General features: G+C 39.6%; 1 protein-coding gene across 1 annotated transcript in view; it reads right to left on the bottom strand.

The window, feature by feature from the left end:
• Positions 1-26,031, bottom strand: part of POLA1 (DNA polymerase alpha 1, catalytic subunit) — a 230,972-nt gene that overhangs the window by 74,281 nt on the left and 130,660 nt on the right. The gene's annotated exons all lie outside the window — the stretch shown is intronic.

Genomic DNA, 26,031 nt, shown 5'->3' with positions numbered 1-26,031 from the left:
ATTTTTACCATAAGCTCAAGTTAAAGCTTCTATTTACCACACCTAAACAATGACTCACAGACATGGATAGAACAAAAAATCCCCACTTTAACATCTTCCGTGAAGCTGCATAATAATACATATAAAGAGGTGAAGGTCCTTGTTTAAGGGAACACAGTCAGTGGTGGTGGAGAGCTCTTGCTTCAAAATCCCACATTCTGCACATTGGAGTATACCAAAACCTCTGCTCTTCTTCAGATCATGCTAACATGGAACAGAATTATTTTATACAACTATGTATGTGGCTGGATGTGGCTCTGAGCAACCTGATCTAGTGGGAGGGGTCCCTGGCCATGGCAGCGGGGTTGGAACTAGATGATCCTTGAGGTCCCTTCCAACCCTAACAATTCTATGATTCTATGTAGGCCAGACAATTAACCATCCCAGAGACATGAAACAAACCAGATTGTCCCCACATAAAGAAACCTAAGGAATATAAGAGAAAGCACACAATAGAAGTTTCACAGGAGATCTTCCCAACTTTTGGAAATGGCTCAAGGGCCTCCTGAATCACTGTCTCTATTCAGTGGTGATGGATGCATTACTACACACATTCCAATCAAGTGGTTTTCAAACCAATGTAAACTTCTAGCATCTACGACATCCTGCAGAACAACTACAGACTACATGAAAAAGAATGCTACACACACACACGTACATTTTACTTTAACATCTTCTAGTTTTGTCAGGAGAGACTATGAATAATCATTCCACATTCACCTTTTCCAAGCCAGTCTGCAATCAATACTCTTCCAAACCACAGCCACAATTTACTTAGTTGTTCCTTGCGTGGAAACTACTCCACGTCTTTGTTGCCCTTCTATGAATCTCTTCTTGGTCCTTTTTGAAATGAGGGGGTAGGGGGGAATGGGACAAATGGGGAAGGAGATTAAACCAGTATTGCATATTGTATTTAGGATGCTAGACAAACTTGGACTTACAGAGAAATTATTTTCGGGAGTATGCAGAGATTTGGTTTGGTTTTGCAGCTTGCTCTCTAAAGGATCAGGGAACCTGAACATTGTATTCTTTCAGTTTTATCCATTTCTTCAATTTCAAAATTTCTTCTACAATCTATTCAAAAGTGCTAGAAGTCTGACTCAGTTTTTGGTTAGTTGTTTTGTTTGCTTGTTTTTAAGATGAAGCTTTAGATCTTTTTCAAAGAACTTCATTTATCCCACAGATCTCTCACCATTTCTCCATCCTCAACATTATCCTACTCTGTGCCAAGCTCACCAAAACACTTCCTGCTTTTCTTGCAGAGGGGAGCTTTTACACCCATGTGGGCGCAGCAGAAAAATTCTGTGGGGAACTTCATGCCAACAGCAAGGTACATAAAACATGTGCTCGAGCCCATAATGCAGAAACTGAGAGTTTGTTAAAATACGTAGTTAGGATTCATTTCACCTAACTTTTGTTACCTGCAAGCCTGATACCTAGTCTGTGCTAGCCAGTCACTCTTATGATTAATTTATAATAAATGGAAGAAATAAAAAGAATCTCCAACCAGAAATGCTCCTAATAGATTTTGGGATAAGGCAAAGCCTGCTCTCAATTCTCTTAATAAAACAGAAGTACACCTGACATCAGAGGTGTGATCACTATATGTTTTATTGGTACACAGATTAACAATGTAAACCACCACGCATTTAATACAGTGGTGAGACAATCCCAAGAATTCCTAAATATTCTGTTGCCCTCGCAGTCTAAGTCCCACTCTCTATGTCACATGCAAATTAGTTATGACCAATGTTTTACAGGTGACATTAGGAAGATAGATGCTTCATGACTAAGCTACTTCAGCAACAGATGCTGCACCATGAAAAGTCCTAATTTAGGGACCTCACTCAGTGTGATTCTGACCTGTGTCTTCTGTAGTCAGCTCAAGTGAAAAAGCTAGTCCTTAGCTTTGGTTTTTCCAAGTGACCCTAACATTTATTTCTAAAAGGGGAACATGTTAATCTGTTGTCTTGCATTTTTTAATAGACATAGGATAACCTTCTACCAAAAATAGCTGCTCAAGGATAGCACTGAGATCTCCAGGCACTCACTTACATGAGTACTGTGAGAATATCATTGGAGCTATTTGTGGAAAAAAAACACCAAAATACAAAAACATTTCTGGAAGGGGTAATGAATTGTCACAGATCTTCCATTAAGTTAATTCCTTGAGACAAAAGCTATGCTCTGTGTGGAAAGCTCTTTATTCTGTATTTACTTATTACGTGGCATCTTCCTATGAAACATCTGGTAGCAGTCTGACACAAACAGGGCCTTAAAATACACAGCCAGGCAGGGGGAGGCATGGAGGGTGTCCTCACTCATTCCAAAACCCTCCTGTTCAAGAGCATAATTGTTTCAGCTGTAACTATGAAAAGATTCTGTGTGCACAAAGAGAACACTCATGACTCAAAACATATTAAATTACTACATTTGAACTTTAAAACAATTTATTATGCTAGAAAAACAAAGCATGGGAACTGTCAGAGAGTAAGGTATTTAGTTAGGGAGTGCCAAGTGCAACTGAAAAAACAAAGCCAGGAATGGAAGCAGCATCCCAGCTTCAGCTGAGCATAATACTCAAATACAGACAACCATGAAAGTAATTCATGATAAAACAGTTTTCTGCTAAGACACTGTACCTGTGTTTTCTGCTGCTTGTTGTGATTCTTAGCTAAAAGTTAAGAAACAAAAGACTACGCAACTTGCAAGGTATTGCTTCTAATGTCTTACAGGGGAATGCATAGATGATCCACCCCAAACTACCACTAAATGGTGACATTTGAAGCAAGTTTCTTCATGCAATTGTTTCAGTCACTGTTGAAGAAAACGCTAGGAACTTTGCTGGTCAGAATATACAGGTGAAAAAAGACTGAAACACCCTGCTTAAACTAAATCAACAGAATCATAGAATGGTTTGGGTTGGAAGGGATCTCCAAAGGTCATCTAGTCCAACCTCCCTGCAGTGAGCTGGGACATCCTCCACTAGATCAGATTCTCAGAGCCCTCTTGAGCCTAACATTGAGGACTTCCAGGGATGGAGCCTCAACTATGTCCCTGGACAACCTGTTCCAGTGTTCCACCACCCTCATAGTAAAGGACTTGTTCCTAACATCCAATCTAGATCTCCTCTCCTCTGGTTTTAAATCATTGCCCCTCATCCTATCACTGCAGGTGTTTGTAAACACTCTCTCTGCAGCCTTCTTGTACGCCCCCTTCAGGTATAGGAAGGCTGCTCTCGGGTCTCTCCAGAGCCTCTCTTCTCCAGGCTGAACAACCCCAGCTCCCTCAGCCTGTCCTCACAGAAGAGGTGTTCCAACTTCCTGATCATCTTTGTGGTCCGCCTCTGGACCCACTCCATCAGGTCCATGTCCCTCCTGTGTTGAGGCCCCCTACTAGACACAGTGATTGCTTAGGATAAAATTAAGCATTCAAATTCCACAGCTTACCATTAAACTTATTTTCAATTACTAAAAAATAATGATCACAACACAAAACTTTCACTGAGCAATATGCTACTGCTACTCAATGAACTACTTAAAAAATGGAGATCTAAGGTACCGCCTACAATAAAAAGCCCAGATGTGCTACCTGGATACGAACGGAATGTTCCTTCAGCTCATAGAGAAAACAGTTAATGTCATTTGTATAGACTTCCTACCACTTATAATTAACGTTAAAGAGGCCTATTCTTCTTTGTCACCTCTCTATTCAGGCCTTATTTGCTTTTGTTTGCACTTGCTATCTGTTAACCTCTCTTAACAAATGACAACAATAACTGTTGCTATTGTGCATGGAAATTAAACATGTAGATAACTGTGTGAAGGGAGCTCTCTCTGAAAAAAAGCAGGATCACAAACATGTAACTCTTTCTGTCTCTTGTTTTGCTTTCATAATTAAGCCACAGCCTTGATTTGTTTTCAACAAAAAACTTTTCCATGGACATGCATGTTGCAATCAAATTCAATACATGCATTATGTTCTGATTCAATTTGTTCAAGTGCATTATTGTTAACCCTTATTTGATCCATGCCTATAATCTTCACTGACCAAACAAAACCTATCCTTCATCTCCCAGCAGCTATCACCAAGTCTGCAAATTAATTTGCAATAGAACAAACAAAATCATAATAGGAAACCTTCAGTTTTGTTCTCCTTGGTATCTGCAACACTCTGAGAAGTGACATACAAATTGATAGAGAATGGAAAAAAACCAGAAACTACCATTGCCAAATGGTATCCTACAGGAAGGCTGGAGAAGGACTGGTTACCACAAGGGTGTCTAGCGACATGACAAAAGGGAATGGTTTGAAGTGGAGGGAGAGGAGGGTTAGACTGGATCCTAGGAAGAAGTCCTTCAGTACAAGGGTGGTGAGACTCTGGAATAGGCTTCCCTGGGAGGTTGTGGATGCCTCCTCCCTGGGGGTGATTAAAGCCAGGTTGGATAGGCCTTGAGCAGCTGCGTCTAGTTGAGGGGTGTCCCTGCCCATGGTGGGGAAGTCCCTTCTAACCTGAGCCATTCTATGATTCTACAGAATGCCTAGTTTATTTCAGAATACAAAAAATATATGAAACATTACCCCTTAAGTAAATGCACAATATAAAAGAAAATCTCTAATGAGTACTATGTACACAAACTGTAGCTACTGGGGAGAAATTTGCAGGTCAAAAGTAATTTTCTTTCTTTGTAAGTCTGTTCTTGAAAATTAGCCTCTCCCATCATAGTGATCAACAGCATTAGAACCATTACCCAGAAAATACAGAGGCAAGTGGGTTTGGAACAGCCTTTCAAATGGAAGACAGAAGTCAACAACATCTATTGAGCTTTATCTTAATATGTTTTTCTAAATTACATTTTACAATATAGCTTGGTTGCTACAGAAGACTGGATGTGCTTCTCTATGACACTTCAGTTCTCTATCTCTTTCTGCCTTCACATAGTCCTGATGCTGAAGGACTACACTGCTTTAAAAGTTCACACAGAATAAAAAAAATGTAGTAAAAAAAGCAAGCTGCAAGCATTAAAAATTATTGAGAAGTTACTATTAGTCACCTTAGAGTTGAAGTTAAAACATAATTAGTGCTTGCATCTCTCCAAACTTACTCTCTACTGAAGAAATCAGAGGACTTGTGAAGATGTGAAGATAATTGCAGGGCTGGCACACCTCTCCTACAAGGACAGGCTGAGGGATCTGGGGTTGTTCAGACTGGAAAAGAGAAGACTCCTGGGAGACCTCAGAGCAGCCTTCCAGTACCTAAAGGGGGCCTACAAAAAGGCTGCAGAAGGACTGTTTCCAAAGGCCTGCAGTGATAGGATGAGGGGCAATGGTTTGAAATTAGAGAGGAGCAGATTTATATTGGATGTTAGGAACAAGTTCTGCACCATGACAGTAGTGAACACTTGAACAGGTTGCCCAGGGAGGTAGTTGGGGCCCCATACCTGGAGATCTTCAAGATCAGGCTGGACAAAGCTGTGAGCATACTGATCTAGTGGAGGATGTCCCTGCTGACTGCAAGGCAGTTGGACTAGATGACCTCTGGAGGTCCCCTCCAACCCAAACCCTTCTACGATTCTACGATTTTTGAAAATGGAATCTTGGTGGATGATGTCAATCTCCAGATGGCTGACATCAAGCACAGTGGATCCAAATCCACAGCTTCCTCACTGCAGAGCTCAAATTATCACCTTAAATTCTCACACTTGCCAGAAGAGATGTGTAGGAACACAACCTGGACATGCTTTCCTGGTCAGCCAGCATATGCTGCTTGCTGTTCAGCTAACCAGCTTTTGGAAGGCTGAATGTGAGAGACAGCACAATGAAAAGTACCTTATTCAGTCATCATTGTGAGTTACTAATCACAGAATCACCCAGGTTGGAAGCGACCTCTAAAGGTCATCTAGTCCAACCCCCTTGCAATCAGCAGGGACATTCTCCACTAGCTCAGGTTGTCCAGAGCTCTGTCAAGCCTCACCTTGAGTATCTCCACGGATGGGGCCTCAACCACCTTTCTGGGCAACCTGTTCCAGTGTTCCACCATCCTCACGGTAAAGAACTTGTTCTTAGCATCCAATCTAAATATCCTGTCACAGAAGAGCTTGATAGAAGGAAAAATGAGCCATCAGGCTTCCTTCCTCCTCCACACACTAGAACAGGTTGCCAAGTGATGTGGTTGAGGCCCCATACCTGGAGATATTAAAGATCACACTTGCTGTGGTCCTGGGCAGCCTGATCTAGTCTGAGGTGTCTCTGCTGAGTGTAGGAGGATTGGATGATATGACCTTTGAGGGTCCCTTCCAAAGCCAAGCAATTTGTGAATCTGTGAAAACGACCGCTATCAGAGAAGAAGCCTTTACAAAACCACGCAAGCACCAACTTGTCTGAGGAAACAGACTTTAAAAAAAAAATCTCTATAAAAAACTACTGCCAGAAGTTAGCTCTGGAAATAGAAGGTAGGCCTGCAGCTTCATGGATGGAGCATCTTATGTATTCTGATATTCTTCCTGTCAATGATGATTTCCTTGATAAGGAATGATCAGGCACACTTTATTGACAAGAATCATGCAAGCCAACCCTAAAATACCAGAGTAACGGAGTTAGAAGCAATCAGTGATGTAGAATTGTGAGTCAGCAACTTTTTCAGCATCTTGCAAGCCTTCATCTTCCACAAGCAAACCACACAACAATGTGAGACCATGGGAAGGATCTTATGTCAAGGATCTTATCTAGGGGACCTGCAAGGCCTTTTCAAGAAGTACAGAGTATAGAATTAACAAGGTTGGAAAAGACTTTCGAGATCATCAAGTTCAACCTATCACCCAATAACATCTAATCAACTAAACCACGGCACTAAGTGCCTCATCCAGTCTTATTTTAAACACTTCCAGTGATACTGACTCCATCACCTCCCTGGGCAGCCCATTCCAATGGCAAATTACTCTTTCTGTGAAGGATTTCTTCCTAGCTTCCAGCCTAAATCTCCCCTGGTGCAGCTTAAGACTGTGTCCTCTTGTTCCCTCACTGGTTGCCTGGGAGAAGAGACCAACTCCCACCTGGCTACAACTTCCCTTCAGGTAGCTGGAGATGACAATAAGGTCTCCCCTGAGCCTCTTCCTCTCCAGGCTAAACACCCCCAGCTCCCTCAGCCGCTCCTCACAGAGCTTGTTCTCCAAACCTCTCACCAGCTTTGTTGCCCTTCTGCGGGCACGTTCCAGCAACTCAACATCTTTCTTAAACTGAGGGGCCCAGAACTGGACACAGTACTCAAAAGTGTGGCCTAACCAGTGCTGAATAGGTTCAGACATATTTAGATCTCAATGGATAAACATTGTTATTGATCGATAGTAGTCATTCCAACCTTCCTTTCCACTTCATCAAAATTTTAGCAAGAAATGACTGAAAATCTCCCTCCACACACAATATGTTAACACAAAGAGATCAAATTATACTGTCAGAAGCCCTAATGCCAGATTGAAGAGATCCCTTCCTAGAGAAAAAAACCCAATATAGATCCAAATTTCATCCCAGAATTTCAAAACGGAAAAGAATTTCCAAGTGAAGTCTGTGCCAATTCTTTTGAATTGCCAGGTGTAACCGAAACCAAGTCAAAAATCTTTTCAAGTTACCTAACATATTTATCCTCAAATTTAAGCAGATAAAACAAAGATGATCTCTGAAGATGTTTTGTTTTAAAGCTTTATACTGCTGCCCTAACTGTTACATTTAATCATCTCCCAATAATAAATTCCTTTGATATTTTCAGACACTCTTCAAGGCAGTTGTTCTATAAAAGGAGCTAGGTCAAGCATCTATTATTGATGCTGGCTGACTAGAGCTTTTGTCTTTTAAATGCAAAGGGTACCATGTTAAACATGCTGCCAAGCTTGTTCTAGCTGAAAGTAAAGATATTCCGGCATATGCCCAGAATGGTGAAGTACCTTAGATTTGCATTGATTCCTTTATAAATGTATCCTACAGCTTAAATCCCTTACCCAGGGATTGATTATTTCCTGTTCTCTGCTACTTTGTTAGGTGGTGTGCACATTTGGCTTTAAATTCCAAAGAGTAATGAAAACAGTAACTATTTATAGTCACAGTGACTGAAATTTGTTGCTGAAATTTATACATAAAGCTAACTACAGTGTGTGAAGAGATGGCAGATCCAGTATGGTATATGACTATTTGGATCCAAGATAAAGAACTATTTTATCAACTCACATGTGGCCACTGACTTCACATTCGCATTTCTTTTTCTACGCAATAAATAGTGTAGCTAGTTCCTCATCCAGAAAAAATAGGTTGTATTTCCCAGTATGACTATTTTTCAGAGTCTGATGCTACCTGACCATCCAGTTTAGGGAAAAAGTAAACAGGGACCACGGCATTTCACACTCCATTTCATGCTGCCTTACTTCCACTGAAGTTGAAGATATGATTTCTATTTTCTTTTTGAAGCACTTCCCCATTTTCAGAGGGAATTCAGCTGTGGGACGAACTCAAGCTCTTATAAAGAAAGGAAATTCCTTTCCTGGATGGTTCTTTCTGCTCCTCTTGAATTTACCATTATCCAGGCTGATTAATAGATACACGTGATCTTCCAGGAAAAATACAGAACTGTCTCTTAAATGAAAGAATAGTAACAAGGAGAAATGAATTGCTTTTGAAAGTGCACTACTTGAAAGCAGTACATATCTTGGAGATGGTTGGTTATATATCCAGTATTATTATCAGAGAATCACACTAAAGTATGTTATCAAATTGATAGTCAACAACTTCCTAGAAGAAGGCAAATGATCACTTTACCACCTAATGAGACACTACTGCTGGTAAAAGAGAAGGATACTGCCTCGGCTGGAGTTGGAACAGAACTAATTCTGTTCAGTGATTTCACTTCTCAGCTCAGCCTCTTCTAAGTAACTGCACTTTCTGAAGTTCATAGTGTGTTTTTGCAGACAGTGATTGTTTCTAGCAGTGATTATGCTCAATGTTTGGAGTTATACAAATGCTGTGGTGGCCAAGATCACTGCTAAACCTTGCGTACCACACTGGGGATGCAGAAAGTAAAAGGCAGCACCTGTGGGGAAGAGCAGGCAGGACAGGTGACCCTAAACTGACCAACAAGGGATTCCCTTCCATTGATGTCATGTTCAGTACATAGCTGACATCACAAGCATTAAGCCCTCTGCTTCAGTCAGCTTCTGAGGAAGGCTCTGTCCACTTTACCTTCGATCCCAATTCATGCATTGAATCCAGTTCCCATCTACTGCTGAGTCTGGTCTGAGACTTCCCCAGTGCCTGTCACAGCATCAGTGGTGATGGTGATATGATTGCCATCAAGGTAAGGGTTCAATACTGGGTTTGTATATATTTGTAGGTATTTCACAGTACTGTTATTATTCACATTAAAGCTGATTTTGGTTTGTTTTGTTTTCTTTTTCCAACCTGCAAGTCTCTCTCTTTTGTTTGCCTTCCCTTCCCCTCTGAGAAGAGAGAGGACTTAACAGAGAGCATCTGTCACGTGTTTAGTGGCTGGCCCAGCCCTAGACCTTGACAGAGCCTTTCCAAAATAATACCTGCCAAAAGCTCCTGTTCTTACAGACACTTCTATCTGTTGTCCCAATTCCCCAGCAGAAAGTTGCCAGACTAAACTGACAAATGGAGTCAATGGGAACTACACCCACAAAGGACCAGATTGTGAAGGTCCAAAGCAACTGGACAAACTGCAGTTGAGTGCAATGTAGGTACACTAACCTTCTGCCTTTAAGAAGGCACGAGACAGGAAATAAATATTATCTGAAAATCTCTGAAGAAGACTTTTTTTCTGTCTTGAAAAAGCCAATGATACTAGAACAACAGAAACACTGCTGTGGATTCCAGCCAGCCACAGAAAGAGGTGGTCATTCCTATCTGACTGCTGTAATCCAGAAGACCCAAAAAAAAAAAAGTTCCAAACCTAGTTCCCTTTCAGTAGTATGGAAAATAGACATAATCCTGAGAGGATTTAACATACAATAAAAATCCTGCCCCATTTTAGGAGTTCTTTCAGTACTCTCACAGCTCACTTGAGGTCCTATCAGTAGTGCATTGCTCATGATGTGAAGTCAGACACAAACTATCATATGCCTACTTTTAGACTACTAAAAAGTAAAGTTTGTAGATTTTCAGGAATGCTTTTGTTTGTCTGCTTTGGTTTTCTGTTTGTTTTGTTGTGGTTTTTGTTTGGTTTATTTTGGTAGTTGCTGGTTTTTGGTTTTGTCTGTTTGTGATTTGGATACTCCAAAATAATAGAACTTGAATTGCTTTCTGATCCAGAACTGACAAAAAAATTTGGAAGAAACCACCCACGACTGAAGGAAAACTTCATTCATCCCTGCAAGATATTTCTCTCAGCAGTATCTGTCATATCAGTTTGACTGGTTAAAAGTATCAAGGGGTTAAAAAAAATAACAGTATCAGAGCAGAAGATAAGAGAAGCAGCAAGAAATGCACCCTATTCATTCAACAAGAACCCAAATGCTCAAGCCAATATGAAAAAAAAAATGCTTTAAACAAAATTGTCAAACAAGATAGAAGTGAAAAATATCTTGTAGGTCAATGCAGGAGTTTTACATGTTATTAAAAATTGATTTAAAAAAAAAAAGACATCCTTAAATGTACAGTCACATGTCATTTCATACAAGTTACTTGAAACTTATTGATATCATTTGTGCAAAACCCAGGGTCTGTCATCAGCCGGCTGAAAAGATAATAGAGCACTCAAAGCCCTTATGATGGGTTCGATGCAAACAGTGGCCTTCATTCAAACCCATGTTGTAGCCCCAACAAGTGGACAAATTCCAGCTTTAACAGTTGTACATTATAAACTAAATTAGCAAGTAGATTCTGCCTCACTTCACCTCCAAGCCAGTACCTTGGTCTTCTTATCTACTAGTTCTAGGCACCAAAGTGCATGCCCCGAAACATTAAATAGTAGGGTCCAAGTGTTCATAGCCTAACATCAGCACCAGCAATTACTAGCAATTTTATTTTACTTAAGACAATCTGAAAACTGCTAAACTGGATTCCAGGCAGGCAACTGGGAGAAGGCACACTTAAAATGATAACATATGGTAAACCACATTGAGAAAAGGATCAATGTCACAGGTTAAGTTGAATATTTGCTGCTGCTATTCAAACACATCCTGCCTCATGCCAGCTTCAAAACAGAAGTGATGGCTGAAGCAAAGTATTATGGGGCTTGAAGTTCAGATTGTAACATGGGAGGCTTCTTGTTCTGGTTGCTGGTTTTGGGTTCCAGGGGTTTTTGGGTGTTGGCTTTTCTGCTGAGATGGCAGCAGGACAGGGAGGGATGGGGGATAGCTCCTGGCTTGGGCTTTTGGCTCACTTGCTTCAGCTTGCTGCTGCTTTCTGCTGTGCTTTTTCTGCAAATAGGCTAAAGTAATTGTCATTGGTTTTGTTAGTATTATCTCATTTATTCAGTAAACTCTTATCTTATCTCTTTATCCGAACCCAGAGGTTTTTTGTGTGTTATTTACCCTCACTTCGGTGTTGTAGGGAAAAGGCTGTGTTAAACTAGAAAAATCAGTGAAAGATGGCTTTTTTTTTTTTTTTTTAAATCTCTGTATGGAAAGCTAAAACCTCTAGAAGGATACTCAAATCCATTCTGCAAACTATCCTCCCTATTTGTACAACTCAAAGCAAGCCATATTCTCAGGCTATAATAGGTCACAACTAAGTACAGTACCTTGCTTCAGAAAGCATTCTGCTTTGTCTGCCAACTGCCAACAAAGCACAAAGAGCTCATACAGCCCATCCATGGATTGCTTGTTAAAGAATCTAGCAACATACAAAGGGGAACTCAAGCTTTCTTAAAATCTGCGCCTCTACTTCAGTTATAAAGCTAAAAACCACTCTACTCCCTACCTCACTTCTGCTTCCCCAGTTCTGACCCCTTCCCTCTTTCCTAAAACATTTGTGTAGTTCTTGGATTTTTTGCCTCTGTCACAGACTTGACTTGCAGGAGGTTGGATATGACATTAGGTGTAACACAGAGATTTTCCTTGTGTACATGACAATGACAGTAAGGTTTGTCAACTCAAGCGTACATTTCAAGTTGGCAAAGAGACAAAAAGATTACGTGAAACATTTTTCTCTGTGCCACGTGGTTCTGAACATCTCTAAATACTGAGGAGTTCATACAGCTCTGCAAACTTCAGAAAAGGGTAATGCACATAGATCGATGCGGAAGTTTTAAAGGAGCTCAAGAGAGTGAAAAGTAATGCTACAGAGAACGGTCTCGACAATGCAGTCACCTTAAATCAGAGAAGTTTAAAGCATCGCTAAGCAGTATTTGTTCATTTAACTTTAATTATTTTCTCCTTGAGAATGGCACTAATGAAACTGAATATCTTTCATGGTTTCGGAGACCAATCTGAATGGTCTGTAAACAGGACTGGGGGCAGACAAGAGAACTGGCTGAGCCAGGGGGTTGCTAAGTGATGCACAATGTAAACCCACAAACTCGTTCAGGTTTACTTTGCTTTCATGCTGCTCTCATGCAGGCTCTCCAAAGTTTTAAGAATTAATTTCCAGGTAGCTGTTTAAAAACAAGAAGTAGAATAATTAAAAAAAGAGAAAACCCCTTAATCCTCTTCACCTCTTTCCTTGCCTCCCCTCTGTCCCAGAAGTTAAAAATAGGAAAGGAAATTCATAGCATTAAAGTGCAGGAAGTCCATCACAGCTTTTTGAATATGATGATGAGAAGAGGCTCAATTCCTTCTCTGTATTTCTATGTGACTGTTGAGGAACTTCAAATCTTTTCAGCTTCAATTTTATTTTTGTCAATAAAAGAATAGAAGAAAAAAAATAAGTATCTTTCTGGAGCAATATGTTGGTCTCTAAGTTCTTCAAGAACTGAAAGCAGCTCTATTGACTAATATTTCCATTGTGGTTATTACAAAAGCAAACTTTTCAGTGCAGCCATGTATTTCTAACCCCATCCTTTTCAGAGCTGTGGTGTTGGGGTTTTTTTATTTTTTTCCTTATTTTCCTCTAAAGTATCTGATCAGAGATTGTCCGGTAAGAGCACTTTATTAGATCATCAGCCAGAGAGGGTTTTACAAGCACCAAGAGCTATGGGCTCAAATGCAGCACATCAGTTTTAATAGCAGAAGGTCTAATAGTAAACTGCAGATACTGCTGAGAACTTTCCATGCACTGAACTCTTGAAAAAAGCACCATCTCTCAAGCTTAAATGCAGCTGCCTCTTTCAATGCCGCAAATGGGTAAATTTGACAAAAAAGCCACCATTAAGACTACATGAAAGGCTCAAGACAACATCCTTTCAATGCTTTGTACTTCAGTAATCAGATGTACTTACTCACCCCCTCCCCCAAACCCGATCAAGAACTATTTCTGAATGGTAGGAAATAATTCCACTTTGTACATCTTTTAGTTAATCAAGACTTTCTATTCAGCAATTTGACCTTTTGTTCAAAACAGGATTATCAGTTTTTTCGCCAGTTACCAAGGGCGACTCGCATGGTGAACATAATTGCAATAATTTGCAAAACACCATGGCAACCCACATTACAACTAGGTAAATACTGGTCTTTTGTGCTACATTGTTATTTTCAGAGATGCTGAAGTCAAAGAACGAATGACAAATGAACACAAAATTTATATTTGCTTTGTCTCAAAAGAGAAGAAAATTGATAACAAGAATTGGGGGGAAACCGACTACAGCTGTAATTTCTAACTTGATTAATTAGGATGGTAACAGTCCTTAACAGTATATTCAACAAACAGCCCTGACTTAGTCTCTCCACCTACCTCTCTCTCTTTCTACACTACTACCACTAACCCCCCACCCCAGACAAATTTTTTCAGCTAGGAGAACAAACAACTCCATTTGCTCTTTTCTTCAACTTAATGGAAACCTTAATTACAGAATATTGTTCTCCTGTTCTTCATTACACTGAAAACTGAAAGTGAGAGAGAGAGGAGGAGGAAGGCAGTGCCAAGCAGACAGGGTAGCTACAGTCATGTTATCTGCCTTGGCTTTTTTTTTGGTGTGTCCATAGTGGACATAAAGATGAAATTAGATTTTTGGTAATTAAAAAAACCAAAACATAATATTAACAGCTGTTGTGTAGCAGATAATTAAGGAAACTATACAGTGCCCAAGTTCTCCAACTGGAAGTATTTCTAAGACATGAAAGCTTAAGTCAAGTCATGATTAAAAACCAAAATCAGAGAGGAAGCAACTGCTTAAAAAATTCTCTTAAAATCAGACTGGGTGGTTTCTAACAACACACCTACTGCCTTAAATATTCACTTCATGAATAGTATGATACATTTAATAAATTAATAATTTTTGACTTTGTAACTGGAAGGAACTTACTGTGACAGGATAGACTTCTATTAAGACTTCAAGACTCCATTAAAACAAATCATTTCAGGAAAATGTTACAAATACAGAGGAATAATTTTGCCTAAGAATAAAACTGATGGAAACAGTCTGATACAGGTTACTAACTGGCTTCACAATCAATTTGCTACAGATTACTGCTGCATGAGTTTTGTCTTCAAACATTTATTATGCCACCGAATGAATGTTTGAGAGCTTAATTTTCATGGTGCCATTAAGAAAAACAAGTTGTGGATCTGTTCAGGCCAAATCCTGTCATCAGATGTATGCATATGGGTCCTACAAAATGCAATGGCACCCTTTAGCAGTGGATGTTCCCATAGAGAGCATATGAAAAATACATTACCCTGCAAGAAGCATGCAATCAGAAGCCAGTGTAATCCTCATTGCAGTTGCCTGTACATACAAATCATGTGTCAGTTTACAGTTAAAGGACCACATCTATATTTTGATTCTCATTAAAGGACTGGATTGCCATTAGGTGAAGGCAGGCTTGCAAAGGGAACACTATTACTGCTACCATCCCCACAAACCATGAATGCTGGAGAGTGTGTAGTAAAATGAAAGAAAAAGTGCTAAAGGCTACTAAATCTAGCCCCAGGGAGCTGAAATGCACTACTACCTCTACTACACATTCTCCGCGCTGCTGGACAAGTCACTTCCAGTTTATTGAAAGGACTCACAAGTAACAATGAGGAATCAGCGAAATTTGAAGGTCTACATTGCTGAAGTTTCAGCAGATCCAACCTTAACCTGAAAGCTGCGCTTCGGGCAGTTACACAATACCAAACACTCTGAAAAATCAGGTCCTTTGTTTCACAAATTGAGCACTCAAACTTCTGGACACGTTTGATGTTCATTCTCCTATGTCTCATTCCTCTGAGAAATAAAAATAATAATTTGCCCCCTTGCTTTATACAGCCCTTGTAAAGGTGTTCTTTGAGAGCCACTTGAACCTACAGTGAAGTGTGCCACAGCAAACTCCAGGAGAAAAGTAAGTAATTCTAGGCAAAGTTTCAGAAAGTGCACTTGGTAAGGCAAAGGGCACCCACTAAGCAAGGGAGAGAAACAAACAGAGTAGCTGCTCATCTAATGAGTGCTGTCCAACATAGAGGTTGCAAAGTAGTGGGAAAAAACCAGACAGAATGGGATAACATAGCTAAATGACCTGGATCAAAATTAAGCCAGTAATATTCACTCTAGATTTTTTTCAATGCTCAAATGTCCAATGCTGCAGTATCAGGATCCCTCTTCTATTGTAGACTATTGTATATACATACACACACACGCACACATATATATGTATTCTAAAAAAATCAATAATCACAGAATGTTAGGGATTGGAAGGGACCTTGAAAGGTCATCCAGTCCAACCTCCCTTGCAGAGCAGGAACACCTATACCAGGTCACACTGGCACACATCCAGGTGGATTTGGAATATCTCCAGAGAGGGAGAATCCACAACCCCCCTGAGCAGACTGTTCTAGTGTTCTGTCACCCTCACAGGGGAAATATTTTTCCTCATGTTTCTATGGAACTTCCTCTGCCTCAACTTCCACCCATTACCCCTTGTCCTGTCATTGGGCATCACCAAGCAGAGCCTGGCTTCATCCTCTTGGCACTCACCCTTACACATTTATAAACATGAACGAGGTCACTCCTCTTCCCCAAGCTTAAGAGCCCCAGATCCCTCAGTCTCTCCTCATAAGGAAGATGTTCCACTCACTTAATCATTTTCGTGGCTCTGTGCTTGACTTTTTCAAGAAGTTCCCTGTGGTCCTTCTTGAACTGAGGGGCCCAGAACTGGCCACAATATTCTAGATGTGGCCTCACCAGGGCAGAATAGAGGGGAAGGAGAACCTCTCTCAACCTACTAACCACAGCCCTTCTAATACACCCCAAGCTGATTTGAACTGTTCTTTTACTCATATAAAATATAATCAGATCATGATACTGGTTAATAAGTATTCCCAGTCTTCTGCTCCAGCCATTAAATTTTTCTTTACCTGTCCATTCTTCTTCAAAATATGGTTTAAAGGAATACACAGATTTTTGCTACTTGAAAGAAACTGAGTAACCCATAATAACAGTGAATTTCCACCTTCTCTGCAAGCTACACATTTTGCTCAGTATTTGTCAACAGCAGAGGCAGGCAAAGACTTAGGAATTTTCTCATACTTTATTTTTTATTATTAAACCAACCACACTCAAATATAATTGCTTGCTTTTCTTGTCTAACTTTTCACAGGAGATCTTCATCCATGCCTGCCTCATCATGCTCTTTCAAGCCTACCTACCCAACCAGGTGCTAACCCAACAGATACTCTGGATATTCTCATTCAGCCAACTCCATTCAACTGAGCTTCTTTTGCTTTTAGCTTCTTCTACATCCACCCAAGTCCAGCTCCAGCCTCATGTGCCAGTTTCACCTCTTTACACATCTCTATGTAATTCTTGCAGTCATACTTGCTTGGGTTGTTTTTTTTTCACATCATGTCTAGCTCCTGCTCCATACAAAGACAATAAATTCTTAAAGGTTTGTAGAGTTAGCAAATCCAAATGGATTTTCACAGGATGACTACAGACAGCCAACAGAGAAGAGGAAGAAAGGATGAAATACACACTCTTCCTCAGAGCCGTAGCACCTGTATTTCAGGTGCGTAACAAGGCAACCTGGACAACTTTAACACTGTGTGCTGCGGTCTTCAATTAAACTAATTTACATTACATTAGATTTTCCCCTTTCCCATTCATTTTTCATTAGATGAGCACTGCTGTGCATAAATCCAGTTGCTTGGAGGACCTCACTAGTCAAGTTCATATACCAAGATACGCTCACTTCAACTGCAGCTTCTGGCTTCAGAACACTTTGATTTGGAATAACAAAAATATATCTGCAACATACTTTCTTCTGAGATAATAAACACATATTGACTTAATGCCACTGTAAATGGTTCAATTTTCTTCCTGCTGCCACTATTTAATTAAACTGAGCATCAAGCAAGACAAGTCAAAAGTCTCAAAGAGCCTTGTTTTGGCTTGGCTTGTCTCACTGCAGCTGTCCAACTACTTTCAACACCAGCCCACAGCTCTTTCCTGCAGCCCTCCAAGGTCTGTGCTCACATTTTCCTTTAGAGATGGCTATTATTTTTTCAAAATGGAGCTCTTGCTCTGTCTCCTCCCTGCCCTGACTTAGACTCTTTCCCTTCCGCTACAGCCTGCACAGCTTCTTTAGGGGAGAGTAATTTCTTCAGCAATGTCTGGTAGTTAGTGCCATCACCAACCTTCACATTGGCTACAAACATCTTTTGAGGTAAAATTTCCATTCATGGCGTACTATCCAGATGCAGACTAGAGACCATTAGCAGAATTTTGAGACAGTTTATAGCCTTTTCTATCAACAATTATGTTTTTGAAGGGCTCACAAATTGGGTGTATCTGCAACTTGCCATGAACAGGAGGCACTCTGATCTCAAGCGCCCAAGTGAAGCCAGAAATGAACAAGAGCATCTTAAAAGAGCTGTTGTGGATTAATTTAAGGTAGAAGTAGCATATTTTCCTTAATCTGAAAAAGTGCTATTTAATTTCATTTTAAAGTTTCAGCTAGAACTCGGCTTTAGACAGATTTAGCATATAAAATGCCAAACACGACACCTGAAATGCGGCAATGTTTTAAAACTTAAGTTTTCAGAACTTGCACCAATGCAAAACATGGCAAGTTTCACTTAAAACTGCCTTGAGGCTAGTCAAAAGAATAAATTAGAAGAATAGGGGTTCAGAGACAACAACAGAAACTGGAGGGTTTTGCTTTGTAATAGCAGCCATGGTAGCAGCAGTAAAGAAAATACTAAGGATCAAGTCAGTGTGATGGATTGGCTGTGTTCCTGCTGAGCCTCCAACTGAAAGGTCTCAGATATGCTGCCAGCTCCCTCCTCTCTGTCCCCATGTATAAATACAACTTCAACTCTTATGGACAGAAACAAATTACATGAAACAAATAATTTTTAAAAATTCCAAGTGGATTGATGTGAAGCCAGCCAGTACCACTTCGTCACAGGAGTGCACACCACCATCTGCAAGTGGTTGCGTGAGGACGAGTAGGGCCGCATCAAAGAGAAGGAAGAAGGGCTGCACAAAATGTATCTGCCTGTACCCACAGTGCTCTTGCTTAGAAAGGTTGCAGAGTGACATCTGCAAGATCTGACATCAAGGTTGGGCCTGCCTTTAGTGGAATGGCTGAGTCAGATGACATCCAGGGGTTCTTCAACCTAAAATAGTTTAGACATCAACTAAAGTAATCAGATGGACCTGAAGGAGCCTTCTTCTCTCCAGACTGAACAGCCCCAACTCTTTCAGTCTGTCCTCATAGGAGAGGTGCTCCAGCCCTCTGATCATTCAGGAAGAACAAACTCCATAAAACCAGCAGGTAAAGTATGATCCTTCACATACACTATCCGTCCTTTTTAAAAAGGTTACCTGCTCCTGAGACCTGCAAGGCCTTAAAAGCTACAGCTCAATACTGAAATTACTATGGCCCAAGAGAGCTTTCCAACTTCAGCCACTTGAAAGCAGAACAGGTTACTTGTTATTTCCTGTCTGCTAGGAAAAAAAAAAAAAAAAGGATGCTGTTGTGTTGCTGCTGTGAGTTTGTAGCAGGCATGCATGTTGTCCCAAGTCTCTTGAACTAGTATTTTCTACAATCTATAGAGAATACTTAAAAAAAAGAAAAAAAAAGATAAATTATATACCTGAAACAAATTCTGGATTTCATTATGACAGGTAAAGAAAAATTAAATGACTGGAGCAGAAGACTGGGAGTACTTATCAACCAGTATTGTGATCTGATTATATTTTATATGAGTAAAAGAACAGTACAAATCAACTTGAAAGTATTTTTTTTTTCTTCTTAAGGTAAAGAAAATTATAAGCAAATTTTAACTTACAAAACAGATGTATAAGAAATTGAGACTGAAAGCAGACAGCTGCTGACATGTATCAAAAGTTTCTTGAAGCAGAGCACGAATGAGAAAAATTAAGACAAATAATAACTAAGAATACAGAACTGAGTCAATAATGTCATGAAAACAAAATAGTTTACAACATAAAACCCCCAGAAGCTTTACCTTTTCCTGTATTTTAGAAAGGCATGGTTAACAGTCTAGAAACAATAAAGATGAAGAACTATCTTGTGTCTTGTCTATTTAAAACAAAATAATTAATAGGGCTTCAAAATTCAGCATATTCATATAACAAATGCTTGAACTTCACATCCTATTAAAGCTAAGAAGATCCATTACTTGCTGGACTTTCCATCACCTGAAGATACTTCAAAAGACTGGGCCCCATGAATCACAGAATGTTAGGAGTTGGAAGGGACCTCCAAAGATCATCCAGTCCAACACCGCTTCCACAGCATGATCACCTAGACTAGGTCACACAAGAATGTAGGCAGACTCCACAACCTCTCTGGGCAGGCTGTTCCAGGGCTCTGGCACCCTCACAGGGAAAAAGTTTTTCCTTATGTTAACATGGGACCTCCTCTACTCCAGCTTACACATTACCCCTTGTCTTATGGTTAGACATCACTGAGCAGAGCCTGGCTATGTCCTCCTGACACTGCCCTTCACATCTTTATAAACCTGAATGAGGTCACCCCGCAGTCCCTTCTTTTTCAAGCTCAAGAGCCCCAGGTCCCTCAGGCTTTCCTCAGCAGGGAGATATTCCACTGCCTTCAGTATCTTTGCAGCTCTGTTCTGGACTCTTTCAATCAGTTCCCTTTCAGGAAGTTTCCCCTTCTTGAACCTAGGGGATCAAAACTGGACACAATGTTCCAGATGGAGCCTCACCAGGAAAGCAGCACCCTTAAAACAGTTATCCAAGCCATCCAGAACTATCCATTAATAATAATAATAATAATAATAATAATAATAATAATAATAATAATAATAATAATAATAATAATAATAATAATAATAATAATAATAATAATACTACAGGTTGGAAGAGACCTCCGAGATCATCACATCCAACCCCTCAACCAATCCAACCCACCTAAACAACTAAACCATGGCACCAAGCACCCCATCAAGTCTCCTCCTGAACACCTCCAATGATGATGACTCCACCACCTCCCCGGGCAGCCCATTCCAATGGGCAATCACTCTCTCTGTATAGAACTTCTTCCTAATACCCAACCTAAATCTCCCCTGGAGCAGCCTGAGACTGTGTCCTCTTTGTACATATCAGTGTAACCTTACCCTGAGGGAGAACAACAGAAATACTGATAAGGACTTCAAGTGATTGGGAATTTAAGAACAGCAATATAATTAATGCCAGTCAACATGTTTTTATACAGAACAGCCTCAACCAAACACGACAATTTTGGTTTTTGTAAGAATCCAAGTTTGGTTGAGAAAGGCAGATGTACAACAATCAATCTCTTGAATTTAATTTACTTCCAAAGTATTTGATTTACTTCTGAAGGACACTGTGATAGAATTAACAAAGCACAGTGTTAATAAAGTACATGCAAAATGGGTTAAGAGGTGCAAAATTGAAGCATCTCAGAAAGAAATCGATTGTCTATGAGACACAAAGTGATGAGAGTCAAGTAATCATCTGTCAATACAGGATAGAGAGGGATTCTGGTGATGTATCACAAAGAAAAGGTTGCACACACACTCTTCAACATTTACATCAGTGATTAGTGGAAGAGAGAAATCAATTCAGATAAAATTTACAGATGACAAAAGCAGAACAGCAAATAATCATAACCGTGAGGAAAATGGTTTGGTAAATGGTGCTCATTCAACTCAAAATCTGTTAGTACAGTGGAACAAAAATGACACACTAGGAACAAAGACCACAGTTTACACCTACAAAACGGGGGTACAGTATGATAGAAACTACCAACTGAAAGGGAGTCACGGTAGTTAAGTTATTCTTTAAAGGCACACAGAACAGTATGTGGAGATTCAATATGGAAGAACTGTGTACAAGTACCCAGGTGAATTTCTTCAAAGGTATTGGTGAGAATGATTTGCAGATTCATAGAATGGTTTGGATTGGAAAGGACCTTAGAAGATCATCTAGTTCCAACCTCTCTGGGCCTACAAGAAAGCTGGGAAGGGACTTTTTATGAGAGCTTGTAGTGATAGGACAAGAGGGAATGGATTGAAGCTTGAGGACAGGAGATGTAGATTGGAGATTGGGAAAACATTCCTTACAGTGAGGGTGGTGAGACACTGGAACAGGTTGCCCAGGGAAGTCATGAACGCCCTCTCCCTGGAGGTGTTCAAGGCCAGGTTAGACAAGACCTTGAGCAACCTGGGCTGGTGGAAGGTGTCCCTGTACATGGCAGGGATCTTTAAGAGCTCTTCCAACCTAAACCATTCCATGAATCTATGAACTTATGAAAACTTGAGAAGACAGCACTAGAGACAAATTAGAGAGGTCAGGGAATAGGAAAGGTGGGCAAGAGAATGAAAAGCAAACACTAGGAACAATTTAGTTTCTATTTTCAGGGGGAAAAAAAAATCCAACTGTTTCTCAAATTCCATCAGCTACATAAATGGTGTGTGTGTATATATATATATGTATGTAACACACACACACACACATAAAAATTATATTTTTAAATTTAAAGATCTGTACTAACCTAATAAGCTCCCTCAGTTACTATGGTAGTAAGCATTTTGTAAAGCATATAAACATACAAAAGGTGTTTTTACTTCATATTATAAACTACATGAAATAACAGAAACCACAGAAAAAAAGCTAAGATTCTGGTATTGAATGTGACTCCTTACAGAGACTTTTTGAAGACTAACAACAAACATTTTCCCATTTTGCTGTCAATTTACTGATTTTTAAGGCAGAAACCTCAAGCCTGAAAAATACCATTCTGAGCAGCCAGCATATTAAAATATGATGAAAATTGTAAAGGTAGAAGATTTAATATCTACATTATTATAAAGGTCTTGGTCTAATTGGCAAACACAACAATTAAAAATTTTTCTGAAAGTAGTAATTATAATGACAAAACAACCACACATAAATGTAATTAATAATTAAGAAAAACAAAGAAGAAACTTGATAGTAAAGGACTCCAGAAAATAAGAAAAAGTGGATGTTTCAACCTTCAGACTACTCTTGTGAAGGGATCTGATGGCCTCTATATTCCTGTGAAGTGCAGTGAATTCAGTGGCAAGCTCACCCCTGTGCTAGTGGATTCCATTTGGAGACAAGTCCTTCATTTGCCACAAAGACAAGTTCACTGAGTTTTCATCTCCTGACTCCGGATCCAGAGATTTGCTGCTGTTTTTATTTTTCAACAGGCCAAAAATCATACTGCATTTATTCTAAATTCATTCAACTGCTTTTAAAACAACAGCAAAACACAAAGAGCAGAGTCCCAACTATGTGCTAAGAGGATGGAGCCAGGCTCTTCTCAGTGATGCCCAATGACAGGACAAGGGGCAATGGTGGAAGCTGAGGCATAGGAAGCTCTATCTAAACATGAGGAAAAGTTTTTTCACTGTGAGGGTGACAGAGCACTGGAACAGGCTGCCCAGGGGGTTGTGGAGTTTCCCTCTCTAGAGATACTCAAAACCCACCTGGATGTGCCCCTGTGTGAACTGCTTTATGTGTTCCTGCTCTAGCAGAGGGGTTGGAGTGGATGATCACAGTATCACAGTATCACAAAGGTTGGAAGAGACCTCAAAGATCATCAAGTCCAACCTGTCACCACAGACCTCATGACTAGAATATGGCATCAAGTGCCACGTCCAATCCCCTCTTGAACACCTCCAGGGATGGTGACTCCACCACCTCCCTGGGCAGCCCATTCCAATGACGAATGACTCTCTCCTTCCAACCCCTAACATTCTGTGATTCTGTGATGTATACAGACTTTGAATGCTTCTTCACAAAAGAAATATGGGACACTATGGAATTTTCCAAGATTCTCTAGTCTTACACTGAATTACAAACTTGGATTTTCCTTTTTTCTACCCTGTTTTAAGAGACTAAAACTGTGCTGCACAGGGTTTCTTTTTTTTTAATGAAATAATTTCATCTCTCCCTTCCCTATGCACGAAGAAAACATTCAAGATGAAAATCCAAGATGACAAAAATCTTAATATGCAGTTGAGTAAAGTTCTAGTCAGCCCTTGAACACCACGTTTAGCTAGCCAGTAAAGCTTGTGTTAATGCGACCTAAGAGTTTGGCAAATTCAACTCTAATGGAGCAGAAAAGTGCTTTTGCTTGAAAGTGAGATCATTTTTAAAAATTCAAAGCATGATCACTTTTTCCTTTTTTTTTTTTTTTTTGGTGGTAGGAACAATCTGATACAAGCAGCAAAGCTTAAATAAACTAGAAACATTTCAAATGATCCATAAAGGATTAATAAGCACTGCAGGAAGTCCTATAGGCTCAGCGTATACATTTTCCATCTTTTTTCTCCCGTGACAGGCATGACAGGAAATTCTAAACAGAACTCAAGTTTCAAAGTCACTGAATGTTAAGGTCTGCAGCTTTGATACTAGGGTAGAGTGAGGTCACCATCTTGGAATATTAAATTTAAACAGATAACAAAAATATTGATTGTATTAGCATAATAAAGCCCCCAAATTATGGCCCTTCACAATTTTTTTTTTTGCTTTTTTTTTTTCTTTCCTGCTCACATATAGACAAATGGACAAAAGCAAAGGCAAAAGGGGTAGTACTAAGCTACAGGCCACTAATATAAGAAGAACAAAATGACAGCTATTATTTTGGCAGAGATAATCTATGCTGAAACACAAAACACACACGCACACAATTTCTTTCAATACAATTTTCTTGTCTTCCCACTGACTTCTATGATTACCACAGAAAGCAGGGTTCTAAACACATTTCTCAATTGAATCTTCAATCAATAATGGGGAAAAAAAATTTGAGAAGGGAGATATGGGAAAACATATTATAGCATTAGGAAGTGTTTGCAAAACAAACTGAACTTATCAATATGCATAAAAGTTGAAGGAGAATACAATAAAAATGTGTCACTAACAATGCACCATATACTTTTACCTTGGTAAAAAAAAAACAACAAACAATAAAAATCCACTCAAAACTCCAAAATCCAACCAGTAGGAGAAATTGCCCCAAGCCTGGTGCAAGTGATCAAATTATGCAGTCATACTTTTTTTCATTTGTGGTTGTAAAATAGCAACTTGGAATTACCAAATGGTCTCTGGGATATGCAAACACTCAGTTACTTTTTAAATGGTGAAAAGAGTAATAATTTAAATAACTTACAGTAAGTAACAAAACTAAGCTAAACAGAGTCTACCTACTGGTATTGGTTTCTTATTATAAAAGAGCAACGTTAAAAGGTAAGAATTGGATGCTTGCAAAAACCCCAAACAAACCTTCTGGGATCTTGGAGGTCAGCTTGTCCCAAAATAAACTCAGTTTGCTAGCAAGAATCCAGACTTACTGAGGGAGGAGAAAGGGCAAATAATTCATATCGGAATTGAGAGCTCCTCATGCAGGAAGATGGAAAAGTTTAGCCTCTGCTATGCTTATAAGGCTGCTTCCCACCCAGGCTTTCTGTTCCGAGCCAAAACAACCAACAGTAGAAACTGTTTAGGTGCCAGTTACATACAAATTGGAAGAAGTTCTTACAAGAGTGGAAAACAGCAAAGATTCAGAAATGCAACATAAAAAAGACAAAGTTATGGAAGAGCATAAATACAAAACCCAGCGCAGATGATATTGGCTATATTGGGGAAGGAGGGAGGAGGGAGGGAGAAGAGATGCGAGAATGATAAATGTTAACTCACAGTGAGAGACTGACGCTGAAAGGCAAAAATTATGCTAAAATAATACACTAATCAAAAGGAAAAGTGAATGAGAAGAAAGAAGCAGAGAGAAAAAAAACTGAACAAAGGACTAGAAATAATCATTTCTCTGTGTAACGGCAGCAGAGAGGCCTTGCTTGAAATGCTATCTGAGTCCTAGGCGCATCACTGAAAACAGAAGAAACCAATGCAATGAACAGCAACAAAACCTGCTCTAAAAATAATTGAAGAGAATGGATGACACAATTAATCTTTCAGTGGCTATAAACATACCAGATAGTAGGAAGTGATGCTGTTTCAGACTCTACGAGTTTTTAAAATGAAGAGTAGTCTGAGAGGGACAACAGGCATGTTACAAAAACTAAATATACGTGGCATAAAAAAGGCAAAGTTTAACTTGCTGAAGGAAAGCTTTTTATTACAAAATTCTCAGGATTAATAGAAGTGGATGTGTGTTTAATACAGTAGCTGCCAGAAGTTTGGTCAGCTCCAGTGCTAAAAATCTACATGAAGCAATTCTGTGCTTTAATATTGAGAAACAGAGGATGAAAAGGATTTTGATAAATAGCTATAAGCCTTTGTGTACTCATCAAAACCACAGTTCACATCAGTGAACATTGGCGCCTGCTGATACTTAGTTTTGCCACCATTACCATGGCAAAAGAGGAATAAAAGGGGTGCAAAAGACAGTCAATGAAAACAGAAGCTGACAAAAGAAAG

This window comes from Dryobates pubescens, chromosome 12, assembly GCF_014839835.1.
Source record: "Dryobates pubescens isolate bDryPub1 chromosome 12, bDryPub1.pri, whole genome shotgun sequence".
NCBI classification, from domain to species: Eukaryota; Metazoa; Chordata; class Aves; order Piciformes; family Picidae; genus Dryobates; species Dryobates pubescens.
This window is presented reverse-complemented; position numbering and strand designations above follow the sequence as displayed.